This window comes from Erinaceus europaeus, chromosome 2 (assembly GCF_950295315.1).
Source record: "Erinaceus europaeus chromosome 2, mEriEur2.1, whole genome shotgun sequence".
NCBI lineage: Eukaryota > Metazoa > Chordata > Mammalia > Eulipotyphla > Erinaceidae > Erinaceus > Erinaceus europaeus.
The window spans coordinates 119,318,710-119,340,879 of record NC_080163.1 but is presented as its reverse complement, the minus strand read 5'-3'; the positions used below and the strand labels follow the sequence as shown (position 1 = coordinate 119,340,879).

Sequence of the window (22,170 nt, the reverse complement as noted above, 5' to 3'; positions counted from 1 at the left end):
GGGATAAATGTCCCCCAGGGCAGCTGTGACCAGTGGCCTCTGTCCATCTTTCTGTGGCTGAATGACATTCCACTGTGTATGGGCCCTGCCTGTTTCCCCTGTATCCATTGGTAGACATTTGGGTTGGTTCCACATTTGGCAACTGTCAGGAGAGCTATGAGAACTTGAGTGCACACAGTTGTGTGTGTCTGGGTGCTCCTGATTCTCCGGGAGACACACCTGGGACTAGAAGTGCTAGTCCAGAGCACTAGCACCGCTCATGTTCCTGTCAGTAGCATTGGAGGGTCCTGTTTCCTTTACAGCCTTGCGCACTCTCATTCCTTTCTGGCTTTTTTTTTTTCTTTTTTGTCACCAGGGTTATTGCTGGGACTCAGTGCCTGCACAGCCCTCCCCCCCCATTTCCAGAGGCTATTTTTCTCCCTTCCCCTTCTCTGCCTCCCCCTTCCCTTCCCTTTCCATTCTTTCTTGCTGGATGGTAAGAGACAGAGAGATAGAAGGAGAGATACCTTCAATGCTGCTCCATTGGAATTCATGAAGCTTCCTCCCTGCAGGTGGTGACTGGGTACTTGGACCCAAGTCCTGATATGTGGTAATGTGTGTGCTCTACTGGGTGCACTGCCACCTGGCCCCCTATCTGTCTTTTTAAAAATTTTTATTTACTTATTTTCCCTTTGTTGCTCTTGTTTTTGTTGTTGTTATTGTAGTTATTATTGTTGTTAGATAGGACAGAGAGAAATGGAAAGAGGAGGGGGAGACAGAGGGGGGAGAGAAAGACAGACACCTGTATACTTGCTTCACCGCCTGTGAAGCGACTCCCCTGCAGTGGGGAGCTGGGGGCTCAAACCGGGATCCTTATGCCGGTCCTTGCACTTTGCACCACATGTGCTTAACCTGCTGTGCTACCGCCCAATTCCCCCTATCTGTCTTTTTTATTGTGGTATTTGATGGGCATGTGGTCGTGCTTACTGTGATTTTTTTTTTTTTGCCTCCAGGGTTATTGCCAGCACTTGGAGCCTGCACCATGAATCTACTGCTCTTAGAGGCCATGTTTTCCCTTTTGTTACCCTGGTTGTTTCACCATTGTTGTGTTATTATTATTGTTGTTATTGATGTCATTGTTGTTGGATAGGTCAGAGAGAAATGGAGAGAGGAGGGGAAGACAGAGAGAGGGAGAGAAAGACAGACACCTGCAGACCTGCTTCACTGCCTGTGAAGAGACTCCCCTGCAGGTGGGGGACTGGGACCTCGAACCGTGATCCTTCCGCTGGTCCCCACGCTTTGCGCCATGTACGCTTAATGCACTGTGTTACCACCCAACCTCCCTCTTTTTTTTCTTTTTAAGGATAGTGAATGACAGAGAAGGAGAGAAAAAGACTGAGAGAGGAGAGACAAGACTGCACTGCTTCACCATTCCTTAAGCTTCCCCCACCTCCCATGTAGATGCTCTGATGTGATGGCCAGGGGCTCAGACTAGGTCCCAAAAAATCCTAAAGTGTATGATCCACTGGTTGAGCTATCTCTCAGCTCCCCCTCTCTCACTGTGATTTTGATTGTGTCTCTCTGATAACTAATACCTATCATCTCCCATTTTCAGTGATTGTTGGGATGTTTGTTTTTAAAGATTTATCAGAGAGGGAGAAGAAGAGAAGAGAGAGACATATACAGAGACAAAGACAGACACCACTCTGGCACACATGATGCCAGGGATTAAACTCATGACTTTGTGATGGTAAGCCTAACTCCTTATGCATGTACTGCCTCCAAGGCCAAGATTCTTTTCCCTCCCCTCCCCTTCCCTCCCCTCCCCTCCCCTCCCCTCCCCTCCCCTCCCCTCCCCTCCCCTCCCCTCCCCTTCCCTTTCTTTTTCTTTCTCTTCTTTTCTTTCTTTCTTTCTTTCTTTTCTCTTCTTTCTTTTTTTTTTAAGATTTTATTTATTTATTAATGAGAAAGATAAGAGGAGAGAGAGAAAGAACCAGTCATCACTCTGGTACATGTGCTACCGGGGATTGAACTCAGGACCTCATGCTTGAGAGGCTTTATCCACAGCACCACCTCCCGGACCACTTCTTTTCTTTTTTTAACTAATGCACTGCTCAGTTCTGACTGATGGTGGTGCTGGGGATTGAACCTGTGATTTCGAAGCCTCAGGCATGGAAGTCTTTTTGCATAACTATTATACTGACTCCCCAATGTCTTCACTGGAGAAACTGTGTTCAGATCCTGGCCCTGTCTACATTGGACTATGACTGTGGGGAATGATTAAGGTCCTTGTGCATGTACAGTACCACTGACTAGCCTCACAGTAACTTTTTTTTTCATCTATTCTTTTTATTCTTAATTCTTTTTGAAAGCTTTTTCTTTTTTAAATCTATTTATTGGCTAGAGAAAGAGAAATTGAGAGGGAAGGGGGAGATAGAGATAGAGAGAGAAAGAGAAACCCTGCAACACTACTTATAAAGCTTCCTCTCTGCAGGTGGACTGGGGCTTGAACCTGGGTCCTTGCACTTTTTTTTTTCTTTATGCCTCCAGGGTTATCAATGGAGCTTGGTTCCTGTACCACAAATCCACTGCTCCTGGAGGTCATCTTTCTTCCACTGTTGTTGTTGTTACTGTTGCTGCTGTTGTTGTTGTTGGATAGGGCAGAGAGAAATTGAGAGAGGAGGAGAAGACAGAAAAGGGAGAGAAAGTTACACACCTGCAGACCTGCTTCACTGCTTGTGAAGTGACCCCCTGCGGGTGGGGAGCCAGGGGCTCCAACCAGGATTTTCGCGCCAGTTCTTGTGCTTTGCCCAGCCCCTATTTTTCATTTAGTTTGGTGGTTGGAGTGGGAGGAGAAACATCTCAGTTCTGCTCCACCATTCATGGAGTTCTCCTATGCTGTCTGTGGTGGTTCTATGCAGATTGGATCCAGAGTCTCATGCATGACACAAATGTTTTCTGTTGGGTGAATTATCTCCTTGCCATTTATTTAATTTATTATTTATTTATTTATTTATTTATCATTGTATAGATACAGAGAGAAATTGAAAGGGGAAGATAGAGAGAGAGAGAGAGACAGAGAGATACCTGAAGCCCTGCTTTACCATTTGTGAAGCTTTCTCCCTGCAGGTGGGGACCAGGGGCTTGAACCTGGATCCTTGCACACTGTAATGTGTGCACTTAATCAAGTGTACCACCGCCTGGCCCCTTTGCCATTTTTTTTTTCAAATTCAATATCACTTTACTGAGAAGAACATGTTGATTTACAGTTTTGTTGTTATCATAAGGGCACATTTCCACATCTTCCCCAGGTAGGTGGCAGTACACTTCATCCTCTACCAAACTAATAACCTATTCCATAATAGAGATTTATATCCCCAAATTCCCTTCTGTGCCCTTCCATTCCCTTCCCTTTTATGAGTTACCATATCTGCTGCAGTACACCACAGTCCATTGATAAGTCACCCTGTATTGTCCTTTGCTTTGTTTCTTAAAGCCAATAGGTAAGATCATTTAATGTTTTTCCTTTTCCTCCTAGCTTTCAGTTAACATGATCCCCTCAGTTCCATCCGTATTGTAGCATAAGAGATGTCATCATTTCTTACAGCTAAGTGGTAGTCTGTTGTGCACATATACCACAACTTCCTTAATCATTCATCTGATTGCTGGATACTTGGGTGGTTTCCAAATGTTGCCTATTACAGATAGTGCTGCTGTGAACATAGGTGTGCATAGATCTCTTTGGATATATGTTTTTTCTGTTCTTTGGTTAGATACCTAGAAAAGGAATCACTGGATCATATGGCAGTCCTACTTTTAATGTTTTGAGGAATTTCCAAATTTCTCCTTGGGGCTGTTGTGATTTTTCTACGTTGTAGTTATCGAGGTGGCAAACGCTAGAAGAAGAAGAAGTTATCGAGGTGATCCTAGCTCTGTTCCTCCTTCTGCCTACCACATGCTAGTGATCTATTGGTGCTGCTGCCCCAAGAGTGGAAGATCCCTGAATTAAAACTCTAGGCCCCTTTCTCCTGCCCCTGGGTTTCCAATACAGTTCAGCAGAACCAGCACTGCTACCCATGGCTTAGAAACCAGGAGGTCCTTACTGCAGGGTCAGGATTGTGGGGTGTCTGTGGAAGGGGGGGTTACTCAATTACCTATTGAACCTAGATATGAGCTGCTGTCGATGACCATGAGTGAGTAGTAGCCCCAGGGACCCCTGTTATGGCCAGCAGTTTGGTTCCTGCATTAGAGTAGAAGGGAGAGAAGGGGGTCAAGGGTTTATGTCTGTGTCAGGGCATCTGAGAAGGTCTCTGAGGTGACTGAGGCAATAGGGTAAGACTAGGCAGATGTCATAGATGGTCCCAGAGGAACAGGGGCTGCGGGTGTGGGGGGAGGAGCAGGGTTACTGTAGGGACTGAGGGGACCCAGCATGACTTGCATGTGGCTGTGTTAGGGGCTATGCTACCTACCCCCACCCCCTAGCCCTAGAAGCTACCACCAGACCCCTGTGGTCTATACAGAACCAGCTCTGTCCTTAGGATGGGGGAGAATCAGGAGGCAGAACACTCTGGGGATGAAAGTCCCAACCCATAGTTGGCAGGGGTCCCCACACTGCCTGAATACACTCGCTGTCCCTGTGCCAGCACCACGTGGCCTGTCCACAGTGCAGGGCTGGAGGAAATGAGTTGTGGATCCCAAGAGAATGCAGCAGAAATATAGCAGAGGTCAGGCTTCTCAGGGAGGAGATCGCATGGGGACAGTGGCCACAGCAATGTCCTAGTGGCTGGATGCCTGGGAGGGAGGGAGAAGGCAGGGTGTGTGAGCCAGGAGCCAGGAGAGGGGCTGAGGGGGATGGGGTGGGCAGACAGAGATAGAGACACATGGAGATAGTTGCGCACACAGAGAGGGGCAGGAAGAAGAGAGCAGAGCAATGACGAGAGGCAAACACAGACATAGAGGGACAGAGAGCCACCGAGAGACAGTGAAAGAGGAGTGGAGATGGGTAGGAGAGAGGATAAGAGGAGAGGGAGGAGGAAGAGGGAGAATTCTTCTTGCTCTCCACACACCCTGATTTCCCCCTCCCCTCTCCTGGCTCACATACCTGGCCCTTCCTCCAGCCCAGGTTTGAAGCTGCTCTTCTGCTGTGCACAGAGACTAGGTCACACAGTCCTTCTGGGCCCCTGCCTCAGTTTCTAGCCTCCCAGGCCTGAGTGCAGTGTTCGGTAGACCAATCGAGGACACTGAGGCGATTGGGCAAGTCAACATAAGGATGCCACCAGCCTTCACCTGCACGATGGGGTAGACTTCCAGGGAGACCCCTCCACCTGCTGGGAGAACCCCCTGGGAGAACCTGTGGAAAAAGTCTGAAAGCTTGAGGGGAGGGTTTGAACTGTGGGCTCACCCCAGGGCCAGGGCCCCTGAATCTCCCCAATGCCTCTGAATCACTCCAGGCTCCCCTGCACCTCCAGAGCCAGAGCATGAGGTGTCTGTGGAAACATTGGAGGGGAATTTCCAGTCAGGACTCCCAGGATTTCATGCAACAGTTAGATTCATTCCTGGTGCAGGACAGCACCCTGTCCCTTCAGAACCTCTGGGCGAGACTATGGGATTGCTCTTGGTGGGTGGTTTAGGGAGGTCTGAGCCAGTGAGGTTCACTTGGTCCAGGGTGATATTAGGAAGGGGGTGCTGCTCTGACTGGGGAGCTCACTCAGTCCTACCTGCAGGGAGCAGCCTAAGGGGGAGCTGTGGTGGGAAAAGATGGTTCTCCCTCATTGGGGGATGTTTGTATTACATGAGGGGACACGGGTCTGATTCCTGGTCTTGGGGCATCTGAGGCGAGGGTCTATGAAGTAGTCTACATCCTGCAGAGGCCAGCCGGTATGGCCCATCTGGGGCCAGCACAGAGTGGCATAGGGTTCTGGGGCCAGCGGACAGCCCTTCATGCCTTCACACCAATCAGAGGCACTTTTTCAGTCCCCTGGACAGGTTTCTGTGGATGGGCTTCCCCAAATGGGTCCCCTGGCTATTCGTTGCGTCTCTCTATGTCCAGGAGCCCTTGGTGGTAGCTAAGGGAAGTTTCCAAAAAAGTTACTATATCCCTGTCCTCTGCCTAGATGTGAGGAGTCCAGGTGAGACTGAGCACTGCAGACTCAGGGCTGGAGACGAATATGGGGGTCCCTGGGGACAGTGGAACAGCTAGACACACTCCCCCCACCCAAGACCTGTGGCATGGGGCTTTCCTCTGCAGAGGTCACCTGCATCTTCTAGGAGGGATTTGGGGTGTGCAGTGGAGGCTTGGAAACACCTCAGCTATAGAGCCCCATTCCTTAAAAAGTCTCATTGCGTGAGCCCTACAGTGGCCTGGAAGGAATGGGGAAATGGTCAGTGACAATGTCAGGACTTTGGGCTGTGTCCTCACATGGAGTGGGCAGGAGCTGTGAGGCTTGTAAGGCAGGGCTCTGGCAAGGGTCTCTCTTTGCTGGGCTGATAGGGGCTCCTGTAACAGTGGATTTTCAACAGTTTGACTCGGACATGGGTCCTGCCCCCTCCCGTGCACCCTCTGCAATAGAAGGCTCCTCCTTGTTGTCCCCAGTGTTGGCCCAGCACCCCAAAATAGGGGGGCAGACAGGTTTCACTGGACTCTGGTGCATTTGGGTGCTCTTTTCCTGCAGTGGCTTTTCTGGCTGGGGCCACATCTGAGGTCTCTTGAGACCTGCCTGAGCCTATAGCCTCTGTCCTGATGTTGTGCCCAGGTTGAAAGTCCTGGTATGTTTGGTGGAGGGGCACAGTGCATTTGGTCCTGCGTGTTTGGAGGGTGTGGTGCCCAGTCCTGTGTATTTGGGGGTCTGTGAGGAGACCATGAGGGAAGATGTGGTTGGAAGGTGGGAGCTTCAGGGGTTTCAGGAGGGAGCAGTCCTGGGGGAGCGGGGCGCTGTGGTGAGGTCCTGAGGGGAACTTGGCCCCAAGTGCCTTTCAGCAACAACTGCTGGCCCTCAAGACAGAGCGTAGAACTCGAGGGATTGTTGGTCCTGGAATGAGAACCACCTGCAAGCCATCTGAGTCAGCGTTGTGCACAGGTGATTCTGTGGGGGATAACCTGCCTCCTTGACCTTGAGTGGCCCTATAGGTACCTGGCTGGAGGATTGTACTCAGTGCTGGTGTCATAGTGCCACCTCCTGAGTTCCTGTCTCTGTAGGACTGAGAGAATGCCCAAGAACCTGCATTCTGGTTCATATTTCCAGAGGGCTAAAGAATAGGGGTGGAGGGGATGGGATATGGAACTCTGGTGGTGGGAATTGTATGGAGTTGTACCCCTCTTATCCTACAATCTTGTCAATCATTATTAAATCAATTTAAAAAAAAAGAATCTGCATCCCAACCACTTCCAGGGAGTACACTGCTGAGATGTTGCCTCTGCACGGAGACCCCTATAGGTGGCACCCTCTGGTTGTCTCCTGGAGCAGCATTTGACTGCACCAAAGCGCTCTGCAAATAGGAGTTCATGTATTTCTCACCAGCATGTGGAGTAGGGAAGGTCCCCCTCTCCCTTGGCACTGGGGACCTGAGGCATGGCAGTTGGTCCCTTTTGGGCAAGTTTGGTGACTGTGCAGCTCAGACACTGGCTTAAAGCTCTTCCTTTATTCTGCTTTTGGAACTCAGAAAAGGGATTTTAATTTTAAGCCTATCAGATAAGGACATTAGGCTCAGACTTCACATGGTCTCCAGGTTCCTAGAAGTGAGGGTCCTAGCTGGGTTCTCAAACCAACCATGTCTTCTTGGACTCACCCTGTATGTGCACAGGTACCTATCACCAGTGTGTATGTCTCTCATGTGACAGAGACCAAGAGTTGATGGCTTGAGGGCTGGCTTCATGTCTCCAAGGCCCCTTCAGTCTTCTCTCTACTGAGTGGCCTTGGATTAGTCTTCTCTGTCTGAGCCCTAGGGTACCCTGATTCAGTGACCACCTGACTGACATATATGTGGGCCCTCAGCACACCGCCCGCTGATGGCTCCTTCTTGGTGTTCCAACAGGATGTCACAGTGAAGAGAAATGTACTTGACTGAAAAATGATGTCCTTGATTTCTGAGATGAGATCTGTCCTGTTTGTTTTTCTGATACAAGACCTTTCCTTGATCCATAATTGTCTGAAAGCCTGGAAACAATAAAGATGTCCCTCAGTGGTGACATAGGACAGCCTGGCACATCCACAGAGACATGGGACATCAGGGAACACCCCTGGGGACTCCCTGAGGATCCATGTGTGGCATCTGGAAAAAGCCCAAAAGATGGGTGGTGGAGGAGGTGAGAAGCACAAGATGGCCAGGGCAGTGGATGCATGCCACCACACATTTGTGCAAATGCACAGAAAGTGGACTTTGTTATGGGATATATCAATGTCAGCTCAGTGGCAGTGATGGTACACAGTAGTGAGGTAGAGCGCAGTGAGGAAACTGTAGGGACAGGGTGTTATCTCCTGCTTAATTTTTCTGTAGCCTAAATCTGCCTTAAAAAAAAAAAAGTCTGAACTATGTAAAAGAAGGAGTCAGTGGGCCAGGTGGTGGTGCACTGGGTAGAGCTCACACTTCCCATGCACAAGGACTTGGGTTCAAGCCCCCAGGTCCCAACCTATAGGGATAAATTTCACAAGTGGTAAAGCAGTACTGCAAGTGTCTTTTTTTCTCTCTCCCTTTCTTTTTTTTTTTCCCTCCAGGGTAATTGCTGGGCTGCACCGTAAATCCACCGCTCCTGGAGGCCATTTCTTCCCCCTTTTGTTGCCCTTGTTGTAGCCTCGTTTGTGGTTACTATTATTGCCATTGTTGATGTAGTTGTTGTTGTTTAGGACAGAGAGAAATGGAGAGAGGAGGGGAAGACAGAGAGGAGAGAGAAAGATAGACACCTGCAGACCTGCTTCACCGCCTGTGAAGCGACTCCCCTGCAGGTGGGGAGCCGGGGGCTTGAACCGGGCGGGATCCTTACGCCGGTCCTTGCGCTTTGTGCCATGTGTGCTTAACCCACTGCGCCACCGCCCGACCCCCTCTCTCTCCCTTTCTTAGATTTCTCTCTCTCTATGTATATATATATATATATAAAAAGAGAGAGGAAGAGGAAGGAAGGAAAAATGGCCACTGGAAGCAGTGGATTAGATGTGCAGATGCTAAGTCCCATTGATAACCCTGGTAAAAAAAAAAAAGGGGGTGGTAGCAGATCAGTGTGTGGATTGCATGCCTTACTGTAAGCTCTGACATCAAGTGGGGAGAATCGTGAATGGAATTAGGGGAGTTCCATGGATTGTGGAGAGCTAGTGAGGTGTCTGCCCCTTCCCAAGGATATAGAACTTTAAAGGCCAAGAGAGTAGAAAGCTTTCCCTCTGCAGATGGGGACCGAGGGGGCTTGAACCCTGGTCCTTGCACATTGTAACATGTGTACTCAACCAGGTGCATCACCACCTGGCCCCGAACTCACTCTTTACTTTGCTTGTAGACCAAGGTTCAAGCCCTTCATCACCAGCTGCAGAGGGGGAAGTTTCATGAATGATAAAGTCGTGCTGCCCATGACTTTTTTAATTGCAAGTTTTTTTGCTTACATATATTTTTTTTGTCATTGCTGTGGTTTCACCACTCCAACCCAACTTTTCAGAGAGAGATAGAGGGAGGAGAGACACCATGGCACTAAAGCTTACTCCTCACCCCATGCCACAGTACTTTGGGGCTCCAACCTGCATTACATGTGTGACAAAGCACACACCCTCCTAGCTGAGCTACCTCCTACACCCTGATGGTTTTCTTTCTTCCTTTCTCCCTTTCTTTCTTTTTCCCATTTTCTTTTTTTTTTAATATTTATTTTATTTATTTATTCCCTTTTGTTGCCCTTGTTGTTTTATTGTTGTAGTTATTATTATTGTCATCATTGTTGGATAGGACAGAGAGAAACGGAGAGAGGAGGGGAAGACAGAGAGGGGGAGAGAAAGACAGACACCTGCAGACCTGCTTCACCGCCTGTGAAGCGACTCCCCTGCAGGTGGGGAGCCGGGGTTCGAACCCGGATCCTTATGCCGGTCCTTGTGCTTTGCGCCACCTGCGCTTAACCCGCTGTGCTACAGCCCGACTCCCCTCTTTTTCCCATTTTCAATGCCCTTATTGTTATTTTTATTGTTGCCATTGCTGCTGTTGTTGCTGGATAGGACAGAGAAATTGAGAGAGATGGGGAAGACGGGGAGAGAAAGATAGACACCTGAAGACCTGCTTCACTGCTTGTGAAGCAACTCCCCCCACACACTGCAGGTGGGGAACTGGGGGTTTGAACTGGGATCCTTATGCCGGTCCTTGGTCCTTGTGCTTTGCACTGCTTAACCCGCTGCCCTACCGCCCAGCCCCTGCATGGTTTTTTTAAGTTGGGTAATTCTTTCCTGACTTCTTTCTTTCTCCCCCTCTTATCTCCCTCCCTCTCTCCTTCCTTTTCCTTCCTTCCTTCCTTGCTTTCTTCTTTTCTTTTCTATTTTATTTTATTCTTTTTCTTTTCTTCTTTCTTTCTATCTTTCTTTTTTTGCCTCCAGAGTTAATGCTGGGACTTGGTGCCTGCACTACAAACCCACTGTTCTTGGCGGCCATCTTTTTTTGTTGGTGGTGGTGGTGCTGTTGTTGTTGTTGTTGGATAGGACAGAGAAATTGAGGGGGGAGAGAAAGACACATGCAGACCTGCTTCACTGCTTGTAGAGAGATGACCCACCCCCACTCCCCCTCCACAGGTGGGGAGCTGGGGGCTCAAACTGGGATCCTTGTGCCAGTCCTTATGCTTCACACTATGTGCACTTAACCTGGTGTGCCACCTCCCAGCCCCTTCTCTCCCTTTCTTTCTTTCTTTCTTTCTTTCTTTCTTTCTTTCTTTCTTTCTTTCTTTCTTTCTTCTTTCTTCCTCCCACTTTCTTACTGTGACCATAGTTATCACTAAAGCTTGGTGCTAACATGATGAGTCCACTGCTCTTAGTGGCCATTTTTTCCTTTTTCTTTTAATTTATTTGAAAATGCCCTGCCCTGCCCTGCCCTGCTCTGCCCTGCCCTGCCCTGCCCTTCCCTTCCCTTCCCTTCCCTTCCCTTCCCTTCCCTTCCCTTCCCTTCCCTTCCCTTCCCTTCCCTTCCCTTCCCTTCCCTTCCCTTCCCTTCCCTTCCCTTCCCTTCCCTTCCCTTCTCCTTCCTTCCTTCCTTCCTTCCTTCCTTCCTTCCTTCCTTCCTTCCTTCCTTCCTTCCTTCCCTCCTTCCTTCCTTCTTCCTTCCTTCCTTCCTTCCTTCCTTCCTTCCTTCCTTCCTTCCTTCCTTCCTTCCTTCCTTGCTTTCTTGCTTTCTCTTCTATCTTTATTGATATGACAGAATTTGAAAGGTGAGGGGGAGATAGTGAAAGAAACAGCGACAACTGAAGTACTACTTTCACTGCTTGTGAAGTTTCCCCTGTACAGATGGGGAGCAGGGGTTCAAAACCTTGGTCCTCACTCATAGTGAAGTGTGTGCTTAACCAGGTGGGCCCCTGCCAGACTCCCTCCCTACTTTCCTAATGCCTGGTCAAATGCCTGTCAATGTTGCTTTTCACTTGAACACCCTCCCCTCACTGTTTATCCAGTACTGGTGTATTCACACACATACACATTATATAAATCTTTTATAGTTGTATATCTTTTCACTGCTTTCTGAAAGTTATATCTATCTACAAAGTAAGTCTTTTTTTTTTTTTGCCTCCATTGTTATTGCTGGGGCTTGGTGCCTGCACTACAAATCCACTCTCCTGGAGGCTATTTTTTTCCCTTTTTGTTGCCCTGTTTTTTTAATCATTGTTGTGGTTATTATTATTGTTTATTGATGTTGTTGTTGTTGTTGGATAGGACAGAGAGAAATCGAGAGAGGAGGGGAGACAGAGAGGAGGAGAGAAAGAGAGACATCTGAAGACCTGCTTTACCAGTAGTGAAGCGACCCCCCTGCAGGTGGGGGGCCAGGGACTTGAACTGGGATTCTTGAGCCAGTCCTTGTGCTTTGTGCCATGTGTGCTTAACCCCACCGCATTACTGTCCAACCCTCAGTAAGACTTTTTTTAAAAAACTATTTCTTTTTATTTATTTATTCCCTTTTGTTGCTCTTGTTGTTTTATTGTTGTAGTTATTATTGTTGTTGTTGTTGTTGGATAGGACAGAGAGAAATGGAGAGAGGAGGGGAAGACAGAGAGGAGGAGAGAAAGATAGACACCTGCAGACCTGCTTCACCGCCTGTGAAGCGACTCCCCTGCAGGTGGGGAGCCGGGGTTCGAACCGGGATCCTTATGCCCGTCCTTGTGCTTTGCGCCACCTGCGCTTATCCCGCTGTGCTACAGCCCAACTCCCAGTAAGACTTTTTTTTAAAGATTTAAAAAAATATTTATTTATTCCCTTTTGTTGCCTTATTGTTGTAATTATTATTGTGTTATTGATGTTGTTGTTGGATAGGACAGAGAGAAATGGAGAGAGGAGGGGAAGACAGAGAGGGGGAGAGAAAGAGATACCTGCAGACCTGCTTCACCGCCTGTGAAGCGACTCCCCTGCAGGTGGGGAGCCGGGGTTCAAACCGGGATCCTTATGCCGGTCCTTGTGCTTTGCGCCACCTGCGCTTATCCCGCTGTGCTACAGCCCGACTCCCAGTAAGACTTTTTTTAAAGATTTAAAAAAATATTTATTTATTCCCTTTTGTTGCCTTATTGTTGTAATTATTATTGTGTTATTGATGTTGTTGTTGGATAGGACAGAGAGAAATGGAGAGAGGAGGGGGAGACAGAGAGGGGGAGAGAAAGATAGACATCTGCAGACCTGCTTCACTGCTTGTGAAGCAACTCCCCTGCAGATGAGGAGCCGGGGCTCAAACTGGGATCCTTACGCCAGTCCTTGTGCTTTGCGCCACGTGTGCTTAACCTGCTGCGCTACTGCCCGACTCCCATAAGACATTATTCAATGACAGGGATATGTTCTGAGAAATGTACTGTCAGATGGTTTTGTTACATGAATGTCAGAACAGAACAGAACCACACAAGCCTGTGTAGTGCAGCTTATTGTATGTCTAGGCTGTGTACACCATCACATATACAATCTATCCTTGCCAGAAACTCCAGTATATGGCGCATGACTGTGTGGATTTGTATACCCATATCTATATGGAGATGTATATATGCACATGTGTATGTTAATATACACACACTTCCCTCTATGTAGATAGGTTCTGAGATCTGCATCTCTGTGTTAGAGATATGTCTCTCTATTCTGCTCCTGCTTCCTTCTGTCCAAAAGGATTGGAGAGTTTATCTTGCAAAAATCCACGGTCACAGATAAGTTCCTGGCCCTACTGCAGGTAAACAAGGTGTCTATAATTCCTTCATTTTCTTCTTTGTCCAGGGCTTCAGTGCATGACTGTTTTTCAAATAAAGGCATCAATACAGAGAGAGACAGCGAGGAATGCCCTTTTGCCCTCATTTTGGTGGAACACACACTGCAGTAGCTTCCTGGGAAAGGATGTATCGAAGATCATGTTAGTGGCTTGATTGCTTGATTATTGACTGATAGATTGAGAATTGCAGACTGAAAACTCATGTTCATTTTGAACCTGGGAACAGTGTCCCAGTCACTTGGCTTTTGGTATTACTGGGAAATGCTCTGCCTTTCTGATGCTTGGTCCTCTGTCCACAGTCTGACTCATTTTTTTTTTTCTCTGCAGGTATTAAATTTCATAGTCACCAGTCTGGGTATGAGCTTGTCTCCTTGTCACAGGGTGTCTTGTGAGCTCCTCAGCCTGGACACTTAACCCATCAGTTTGGGGACTTTCCTTTTATATCTTTAGTGACTTCCCTCCACTGCTATCTAGAGCTCCTAATTTATAGGTTTGGGACCTTCTGCATGACTCACAGGTTACTCTGACTTTCTCACTATATCTTACTCCTTTGCCCACCTCTTCTTTTTTTGTTCTAGTTTTTGAAAGATTCTTGAATTCATCTTCAACTCATTTACCAGAGTTTTTATTTTAGTCACCATAATTATTTTCATCTAGAACTTTTCCCTCCTCAGACCCACCCTTCCTTCTTCCCTTCCTTCCTTCCTCCCTTCCTTCTTTCCATGGATATTTTTTTGTCTGAGGATTTAATTCTGCACTTTTCAGTTTCCCTCTACCACCACCCCCCATTTATTTGTATGTTTTCATTTCGTTCCTCACTGAAGGTTTTCTCTACATGTCTGAAGGCCCTTTGCTGATCATTTATCAAATTAAGGTGCTTAGGAGCTACCTGGCTGCCTGAACTTCTGGGTGTAATTGCTGGCTGATGAATCCCTTCAGGTGCCCACCCCTCCTTTCTGGGCAGTGACTGTTGGGGCTGCATGGGGTTGGGGTCTCTGTCCAGAACAGTATAGTCCTATGCTCAGTTCCATGCCTGACCCACTGCCTGGGCTTCAATTCCATTTCTCTAGAAACTTCCCCCCCCCATGTGTCACATAGAAAAACTCTTATAATTCATGGTTTGTACATTCTCAGCAGTCTGACTTTGGGTTCTTTCTCCTGGTTTGTCTTTCTGACTCTTATTTCTATTTTTTAATTTTTATTTATTTATTTATTTATTTATTTTTTCCTCTAGGGTTATTGCTGGGCTCGGTGCCTGCACCATGAATACACTGCTCCTGGAGGCCATTTCCCCCCCTTTTTGTTGCCCTTGTTGTTGTAGCCTCGTTGTGATTATTATTATTGCCATTGTTGATGTTGTTCGTTGTTGGATAGGACAGAGAGAAATGGAGAGAGGAGGGGAAGACAGAGAGGGGGAGAGAAAGAGACACCTGCAGACCTGCTTCACCACCTGTGAAACGATTCCCCTGCAGGTGGGGAGCCAGGGGCTCGAACTGGGATCCCTACGCCAGTCCCTGCGCCTTGTGCCACATGCTCTTAACCCACTGCACCACCGCCTGACCCCCCCTGACTCTTATTTCTGTAGCTTCACCATCTTGTAGAGATGGAGGCACCTATACTGATCTGCTCTGGCAACTAGAACAAAATATCACAGATTTGGGGAGGAGGAGGGCTAGGACTTGCTTTGTGGATCTGTTCTCCTACTTTGACGGCTGGAAATCCAAGGTTAAGGTACCTAAAGGCTGAGATCCTCTGTAGCCTCTGTCCTCAGTGGTTAGACTGTCGACTCTTTGTGTGGCATTCCACACACAATCTATATCCCTTTTTCCTTTATTTATTTATTTATTTATTTTTAAAACTTTTTAAAAAATTCTTTTTTTTTCTTTATTGGGGGATTAATGGTTTGCAGTTGACAGCAAAACACAATAGTTTGTACATGTGTATCATTTCCCAGTTTTCCACATAACAATTCAACCCCTACTAGGTCCTCTGCCATTATGTTCCAGGACCTGAACCCTCCCCCAACCCCAGTCTTTTACTTTGGTGCAATACACCAGCTCCAGTCCAGGTTCTGCTTTGTGTTTTCCCTTCTGATCTTATTTTTCAACTTCTGTCTGTGAGTGAGATCATCCCATAGTCATCCTTTTGTTTCTTTTCTTCTCTTTTCTTTTTTCTTTTTTTTCTTTTTCCTCCAGGGTTATTGCTGGGGCTTCATGCCTGCACTGCAAACTCACTGCTCCTGGAGGCTACTTTTCCCTTTTGTTGCCCTTGTTGTTTATCGTTGTTGTTATTGTTGTTGAATAGGACAGAGAGAAACCTAGAAAGGATGGGAAGACAGAGAGGAGGAGAGAAAGATAGACACCTGCAGACCTGCTTCACTGCTTATGAAGCAACTCCCCTGCAGGTGGAGTCCTGGGGGCTTGAACCAGGATCCTTGCACCAGTCATTGCGCTTTGCGCCATGTGCGCTTAACCCGCTGCGCTACTGCCTGACCCCCCCCATCCTTTTGTTTCTGATTTATCTCACTTAACATGATTTCTTCAAGCTCCATGCATGATGAGGTGAAGAAGGTGAAATCACAGTTTTAATAGTTGAGTAGTATTCTATCATGCATATAGACCACATCTTACTCAGCCACTCATTTGTTGTTGGACACCTGGGCCCTTTTCCCTTTTTAGGAGCTCCAGTCTTGGAGTAGAACTACCCAAATAACTTTTTTTGGGGGGTGGGAGTGGATATCTATATATCTATATTTCCTTAACCATTTGTAAGAGTTAGGTTCACAGGTATTAAGTACTTGGATAATGTTGCGTTATCATCACCAAAATTATCTCCAGAAAGCTTTACATCATAGAAAACTGACACTGGGGCAAGGGAGATAATATCTTAGTTACGCAAAAGTCTCTGATACCTGAGGCTTCAGGGTCTCAGGTTCAATCCCCCACACCACCATAAGCCAGAGCTGAGCAGCTCTCTGATAAAATAATAATAATGATAAAATAAAATAAAAACAAAACTGACACTGTCCCCACTATTTGTGATAAAGCCTAGAAATCTTAAAAAGAAAAAAAAACGGGAGTCGGGCTGTAGCGCAGCGGGTTAAGCGCAGGTGGCGCAAAGCACAAGGACCGGCATAAGGATCCCGGTTTGAACCCCGGCTCCCCACCTGCAGGGGAGTCGCTTCACAGGCGGTGAAGCAGGTCTGCAGGTGTCTATCTTTCTCTCCTCCTCTCTGTCTTCCCCTCCTCTCTTCATTTCTCTCTGTCCTATCCAACAGTGACAACAACAATAAAACAATAAGGGCAACAAAAGGGAATAAATAAATAAAATTAAAAAAAACACACAACAACAACAACAAAAACACTTTCTTGGCCTGAGAGGTGGCACAGTGGATGGAGTGTTGGACACTTAGGTGTGGGGTGCTGAGTTTAGTCTCCAGTGTCACATATGCTGGAGTGATGCTATGGTTCTTTCTTTCTCATTAATAACTAGAGCTTTTTTTTGTTTTTTAAAATCTTCCTTTGGACTGAGTTTTTTTTTCTCTCTCTCTTTTTTAAAATTTCTTTATTGGGGGATTAATGTTTTATAGTCGACAGTATATATAATAGTTTGTACATGCATAATATACAACCCAACTAGGTCCTCTGCCATCCATGGTCCAGGATTTGAACCTTCCTCCCAACCCACCCCAGAATCTTTTACTTTGGTGCAATACACCATTTTTTTCTTTTCTTTTCTTTTTTTTTATGAGCCAAGACCTCATGCATATCTGATTTCACTATTCCTGGGCCAGTTTTTGATTTATATATATTTGGGGGCGGGGGGTAGGACATAGCAGGAGGAAAGATGGAGATGGGAGAGAGACACACACACATCATAGTATCAGGGCTGCCTCTGAAGCTATGAAACTTTCATGTGGTACCAGGACTCAAACTGTGTACATTGTGAGGTAGGCACCCTACCCAGTGAGCTTTTCCTCTGGCCCCTGGACTGAGCATTTTCATTCTAGGAATTGGTCCTCAGGATGTAACCTAACACTGTGGAGAGATTGCTGTCAGCAGCAAGGAGTGACCTCAGTGACCCAGAACTGGATAAACTTGCAGTTGAGCTTGTGTGTATTAGGTGAGGACACATGTTGTTACTGGTAGATGTAGCGAAGGTGAGGTGAGGTCCAGGACATATTGAAAAAAGATTCTGGAACGTGTGCTTGTGCTGTGCTGCACCTGTCCTGGCTGTGCTTTTGAAGTGGCTGGCCCTGAATCAGCTGCCTTACTTCCTGTTGTTTTGCTCATGTGACACCTGATGGTACCAAGTGTCACCTGTGAGGGACCTAGTCCCCTGGCCTATTGCACCTTCCTGACTCAGCAGGTTGGTTGGGATCTGGAAATGTGAAATTTATCTTCCTTGCCCTCCTCCTCCTCCACCACCATCATCTGGTCATCTCCAGGGTTTCACTGCTCCGGGATGACTTTTTCCAATAGAGTGAGACAGAGTGTAGCGAGAGAATGAAAGAGCACAGCACTAGCACCGAACCCTATTTCAGTTTGGTGGGAGCTGAGCTTGAATCTGGGTCACACACATGGCAAAGCAGCACATTATCTCTTTGAGCTATTTTGCCAGTCCTGAAATTTCTTTCTGTATAAACACACAGTGGCTGAGAGTGTGGCTCAGTGGCATATCATAGAACCTGACGAGTGTGTGAAGTCCCATACTCAGTCTCTGGCACTGCATATGCAAGGGTGATGCTCTGGCTTCTTTCTTTCTTTCCTTCTTTCTTCCTTTCTTTCTTTCTTTCTTTCTTTCTTTCTTTCTTTCTTTCTTTCTTTCTTTCTTGCTTGCTTGCTTGCTTGCTTGCTTGCTTTATTTCTCTCTTACTAAAATAGAGGGTAGGGAGATAGCATAATGATGATGCAAAAAGACTTATGCCTGAGGTTCCCAGATCACAAGTTCAACCCCCAGCACCACCATAAGCCAGAGCTTAGCATTGTGCTGGATAAAAATAAATAGTAGGGGGAATCAGGTGGTAGCGCAGCAGGTTAAGTGCAGGTGGCACAAAGCACAAGGACCAGCGTAAGGATCCCAGTTTGAGCCCCCAGCTCCCCACCTACAGGGGAGTCACTTCACAAGCAGTGAAGCAGGTCTGCAGGTGTCTTATCTTTCTCTTCCTCTCTCTGTCTTCCCTTCCTCTCTTGATTTCTCTCTGTCCTATCCAACAACAATAGCAATAATAACAATAACCACAACAACAATAAACAACAAGGGCAACAGAAGGGAATAAATAAATAAATAAATATTTTTTAAAAATAAAAATAAATAAATAGTAGGGGGCCAGATGGTAGCACACCTGGTTATGCAAACAATGCCAAACACAGGGACTGACATAGGATCCCATTTAGAGCCCCTAGTTCCCCACAAGCAGTGAAGCAGGTCTGCAGGTGTCTATCTTTCTCTCCCCCTCTCTGTCTTCCCTTCCTCTCTCCATTTCTCTCTGTCCTATCAAACAACAATGACAGCAGTAACAACAACAATGACAATAATGGAAAAAGAATGGCCACAGGTGTAGTAGATTCATAGTGTAGGCACCAAGCTCCAATGAGAACCCTGGTGGCAAAATAAATAAATAGTAAAAAGTAAAATAAATAGACAGTACATTTATCTCATCTGGGTTGTCCAACTTATTTGCATAGAGATGTTCATAATATCCACATGATTCTTTGTATCTCCTCATCTTTAGTTGTAATTTCATCTCTCTTGTTCCTGATTGTTTTTTTTCTTTTGTTCCTGATTGTTTTTATCATAGCTTTCTCTTTTTTTCTTTGTGAGTTTAGTCAGTGGTTTATCTATTTTATTTATTCTTTTGAAGAATGAGCTACCAGATGGTTTCATTCAGATGTGGACTCTAGAGAACTGATACACATGAACTTGAAAAAAAAAAAAAGAAGAAGAAGAAGCCAGCAAACTGTTTCTAAGACTTGTGAGAACTATGGTGGTGATCTTTGTGAGGTGGGAATGTGGGGACACAGAACTTTGGTGCGGGGTATGGAACTGTACACTGTAATCTTACATTCTTGTAGCCTACTATCAATCACACATAGAAAAATGAGGGGAAAATAAAGGACAATGGCCAGGGAACTTAGCTGGTAGGATGCAGGACTTGAATACCTGAGGCTCTCAGTTTATTCCCTGGTACCATATGTACTAGAGTGTTGCTCTGACTTCATTCTCTTTCTCATGTGAAACTATGTGTATAGCTCATAAGCATGTAAACTTATTTTTCTTTCTTTTTTCTTTTTTGCCTCCAAGGTTATCACTGGGGCTCAGTGCCTACCCTATGAATCTACTGCTCCTGGAGGCCATTTTCTCTATTTTTGTTTTTGTTACTGTTGTTGTCATTGCTGCTATTGTTGTTGGATAGGACAGAGAGAAATTGAGAAAGGAGGGGAAGGGGGGGGAGAGGAAAATAGACACCTACAGACCTGCTTCACCACTTGTAAAACGACCCCTCTGCAGGTGCGCTTAACCCGGTAAGCTACTGCCTAGCCCCCATAAAAAAAAAAAAAGAAAGAAAATACAACTAGAATAAATGACTCATCTTCAAGAATGCTTAGGAGGGGATCCTTTCCCAGTCCTATGCAGTATGGAGATTGTGGCATTAACCCTTATGCAGTCACTGTGGAGGGTCAGCGACACTGAGTAAGTGTCCTCAGCCTCTTGTTCCCAGAAGCTTTGGGTGGCGCACTTCCTGGTGGAAGAAAAGGAAGTGAGGTGGAGCTTCCTGGCTGCCAAGCAAGCCCTGGGCAGGCCAGATGGCGCCTCTGCCCGCAGTTCACTTTTCCTTAGCACTGGGTGAAGATGTAGGGGGTTGTTTCCTGCCCTATGGTCCACATAGGCCTGATTTCAGGTGATGTGGCCTCAGAGATCTGTCCATTATCAGCTTGTCTGTGGGGTGAGGAGGCAGTGGAGGGGAATGCCCAGCCATGCATCCACATTTAATGCCTTCTTCTTCTTCTTCTCCTCCTTCTTCTTCTTCTTCTTCCTCCTCCTCCTCCTCCTCCTCCTCCTCCTCCTCCTCCTCCTCTTCTTCTTCTTCTTCTTCTTCTTCTTCTTCTTCTTCTTCTTCTTTTTTTTGTTGAAATCTCTGTTCCCATTAAGCACCCTACCTCCTACTCCCTCTGCTCTCCCTGTCTCTCAGGATGTGACTACTCTAGCTGCCTCATAGGAACAGGATCCCATGTTCTCTGACCTTTTCCATGGAAATGATTTTGTTTTCTGTGACTGAGTGCTGCTCTACCTTCCAGAGAACATGCTGGTCGGTCTCTCCACCCCGTCTGTGCACCCTGGGTTTCTGCTGCTGACTATTTTGGGTGACATGGCGGCGCAAGTGTCTAAGTACTCGTGTTTAGATTTTTTGTGGATATCAGATCTGCCTATGTCCATGCTTCCAGCTTCCTGCCCACCAAAAGGATGCCACCATGTAGGCTTCCAGATTCTTCTCTGATGCTTCCACCAGTGAAATGCTATCTTCTCAGCACCCAGTTTGCATCCCTGGGGCTACACAGACTCTGGGCCTCATGACCCACTTAGGGTCCCTCACTTAGGAAATGCATTCTCATGTGCCACAGGAACCCTCTAGCCACTCCCAACTCTAGTATCCATCCACTTTCTCCCAGCAGCTAAGACAGCAAAAGTCAACTGTGGGAGCAGGACAAGAATGTCTTTAAAAACCTGGCATGGGGAGTCGGGCGGTAGCGCAGCATGTTAAACACACGTGGCACAAGGTGCAAGGACCAGCATAAGGATCCCCATTCAAGCCCCCGGCTCCCCACCTGCAGGGAGTCGCTTCACAAGTGGTGAAGCAGGTCTGCAGGTGTCTTATCTTTCTCTCCCCCTGTCTTCCCCTCCTCTCTCGATTTCTCTCTGTCCTATCCAACAGCAACATCAATAACAACAATAATAACTACAACAATAAAACAACAAGGGCAACAAAAGGGAATAAATAAATAAATAAATAATTTTTTAAACCTGGCATAGGCGGGGGCCAGGAGATGGCTCGACCAGTAGAGCACATACCTTATCATATGCATGACCCTGGGTTCAAGCCCCAGTACCACATGGAAGCACCATGCATACCCCAGGGAAACCCTATAGATGGTCCTGCTGCAGTATCTCTGTCTAAAAATATGGAAGAAAAATTGATCTTGGAGGTGACTCAGCAGTAGCCCTGGGTCTGTGCCCTGGTGTGACATGGTAGCACCAGGGGAAACACCATGGATGGTGGAGTAGTGCTGTGGTGTCTTTTTCTTTTCTATTTTCCTTTTTCCTCTTTGTCTAAGAAATAAAGAATGAAAATGATTGGCATAGGGTGTGTGTAGGGTGATGCTCAGTAGTGGCATCACATATGCCCAACACCTTGAATTTATTCCCTGTAAAACCCAGAACCTGTGATATAAGTCATGAAGTTCATGGTCTGAGAAGTGGTACAGTGGATAAAGTATTAGATTTTTTTTTTTTTTGCCTCTAGTGTTATCACTGGGCCTTGGTGCCTGCACTACAAACTCACTACTCCTGTGGCTCGCCCTTCCCTTCCCTTCCCTTCCCTTCCCTTCCCTTCCCTTCCCTTCCCTTCCCTTCCCTTCCCTTCCCTTCCCTTCCCTTCCCTTCCCTTCCCTTCCCTTTCCTTTTTGGATAGGACAGAGAGAAATTTATAGGAGAGGGGAAATAGAAGGGATGGGGTAGACATAAAGCATTAGACTCTTACGCACGAGGTCCTAAGTTCAGTTCCCAGCATAGCATGTACCA

The 22,170-nt window shown here is 46.8% G+C and overlaps 1 protein-coding gene across 2 annotated transcripts in view; it reads left to right on the top strand.

Moving 5' to 3' along the window:
* The window catches only part of JPH3 (junctophilin 3), a 103,076-nt gene that overhangs the window by 16,935 nt on the left and 63,971 nt on the right, over positions 1 to 22,170 (top strand). The window lies entirely within an intron of this gene.